The 2,500-nt window shown below is 57.2% G+C and overlaps 1 non-coding gene across 1 annotated transcript in view; it reads right to left on the bottom strand.

Annotated features, from left to right (window-relative positions):
• Positions 1–920, bottom strand: part of LOC126334145 (small subunit ribosomal RNA) — a 1,893-nt gene extending 973 nt beyond the window's left edge. The window contains exon 1 of the ribosomal RNA XR_007564581.1: positions 1–920. This exon is cut by the window's left edge and continues 973 nt beyond it. This is a non-coding gene — a ribosomal RNA (small subunit ribosomal RNA).
• Positions 921–2,500: the final 1,580 nt, after the last annotated feature.

The following is a 2,500-nucleotide window of genomic DNA, read 5'->3' as shown; positions in this document are numbered from 1 at the left end:
ACCAACAAAATAGAACCGAGGTCCTATTCCATTATTCCATGCACACAGTATTCAGGCGGGCTTGCCTGCTTTAAGCACTCTAATTTGTTCAAAGTAAACGTGCCGGCCCACCGAGACACTCAACAAAGAGCACCCTGGTAGGATTTAAACGGGGTCCGCCTCGGGACGCGAAAGCACCCCTTCGGCTCGCCCCACCGGCAGGACGTCCCACGATACATGCCAGTTAAACACCGACGGGCGGTGAACCAACAGCGTGGGACACAAATCCAACTACGAGCTTTTTAACCGCAACAACTTTAATATACGCTATTGGAGCTGGAATTACCGCGGCTGCTGGCACCAGACTTGCCCTCCAATAGATACTCGTTAAAGGATTTAAAGTGTACTCATTCCGATTACGGGGCCTCGGATGAGTCCCGTATCGTTATTTTTCGTCACTACCTCCCCGTGCCGGGAGTGGGTAATTTGCGCGCCTGCTGCCTTCCTTGGATGTGGTAGCCGTTTCTCAGGCTCCCTCTCCGGAATCGAACCCTGATTCCCCGTTACCCGTTACAACCATGGTAGGCGCAGAACCTACCATCGACAGTTGATAAGGCAGACATTTGAAAGATGCGTCGCCGGTACGAGGACCGTGCGATCAGCCCAAAGTTATTCAGAGTCACCAAGGCAAACGGACCAGACAAGCCAATCCGATTGGTTTTGATCTAATAAAAGCGTCCCTTCCATCTCTGGTCGGGACTCTGTTTGCATGTATTAGCTCTAGAATTACCACAGTTATCCAAGTAACGTGGGTACGATCTAAGGAACCATAACTGATTTAATGAGCCATTCGCGGTTTCACCTTAATGCGGCTTGTACTGAGACATGCATGGCTTAATCTTTGAGACAAGCATATGACTACTGGCAGGATCAACCAGGGAGCTGCGTCAACTAGAGCTGAGCAGCCGGCCGCCCGGGAGTGTGTCCCGGGGGCCCGCGCGAACACGCAAGCGTCCGCTCAATTATTCTGCAAACAGGAGGAGGCCGAGCTCCCCTGCACGATACACCTCGAAACCCTCTCAGGTCCCGGCGGCGCGCAGCGCCGTCCTAGGTACTTGGTCGGTTTCGAGAGAGGCGCAATCGCCCGGAGTTAGGCGAGTAGACGGTTTTAGTGCGAACACCCTTGCTCCCAACTGAGCTTGCCGCTGCCGACAGAGGCCCGGGAGCGTGCTGTCGTGGCATTGCCGGCGGGAGACAACACGCGCCACCTATGGTGACCGGCAGCTCCAACGCCAGCGCCACACAAGGGCAAAGCCCCACTTGGGTGCAGAAGCGAACTCTCCCAGCACAGCGCACGCGCCAACACGTCCGCACAACTGCGATACAAACCACCTGCGAGAACCGCTGGGGCGACCGAGCAGCAGACGGCGTCGCGGCGCCGAGTGCCAGGCGGCGGCGCATCCTCAACGCACACAGTCCTCAATCAGACCAGCACACTGCAGATGTCCACCGCGCTTCGCACCGGGCTCGGCTGAACCAACTTTGGCCGCCAGGCGCCGCGTGCAGGGTGCGCCGCAGCGTAGCTGCGCCGCCTGCCGGGCCCGTCGGCTGGCGCTCCTGCCACTCGGCGCCCCCCACCAGCCGCCTGTTGCGCGTGCGCCCACGCAGCGCGCGGCCAACACGCCGGGCGGCCCCCCTTCACCGGCCGGGAACAGTCCCACCAAGCCACCGCCGCGTATCGCTTCATACCCACATGGGCCTAGTCACGCGTGTGGATGTGGCGGGTACCGCTGAAACAACCGGTTAATAGCTGTACCGATCGTCGCCATCACAGATTCACCTCCAGCGTGAACAACCGCTCAACAACGGATTTCCAGTTCATTTGCGTATCTTGGGCAGTAAACGTAGATGTCCACCTACATTTGCGAATTCAACAATTCTTGCATGCCAGGATGTCATGTGTCACGACACGCTACATCAGACCACATACACACTGCGACATGTGCAGAAGAGAACACGTGGAAGGTGGCCCGCGCACGTATGCGATGTACCTTCCGCGATCCACTGTCAACCGGCATCTGCGGCATGTCCCAGATATGGAACGCGGTCCACCAGGGTAGCACTTTGTGTGAGGCAATACGACAAAGTCGGAATACACGCGTCACTACATCAGACGGCTCACGCTGACCTGACCTGACCTGACTCACCGCACCACCACCCCCAGCGACCCAGGGTGACATACAATGCGTTCGTACGTTCCTCCCACACGCCTCTACGGCGTACCACAGTGCAACCTAGCTGTTATTGGGAGACGAGACAAGTAGCATCAAGCACAACATATGGAAATTGAGATTCGACACCGTTGGGCACAGCCAGCGTACGGTCACACGTATCACACTACTTCACTCTGTACGTAACGACCGATGATCGGTACAGCGTGTGGGTTACGCGTACGACATCAGCGGACAATGGACACAGACCATACCACGACGTACACTGAGGGCAACACGCGATCTAGTGT

Source organism: Schistocerca gregaria, unplaced genomic scaffold, assembly GCF_023897955.1.
Source record: "Schistocerca gregaria isolate iqSchGreg1 unplaced genomic scaffold, iqSchGreg1.2 ptg001705l, whole genome shotgun sequence".
In the NCBI taxonomy this organism is placed as follows: Eukaryota; Metazoa; Arthropoda; class Insecta; order Orthoptera; family Acrididae; genus Schistocerca; species Schistocerca gregaria.
Note: the sequence above shows the minus strand (reverse complement) of the source record. Positions and strands in the feature narration are given on the sequence as shown.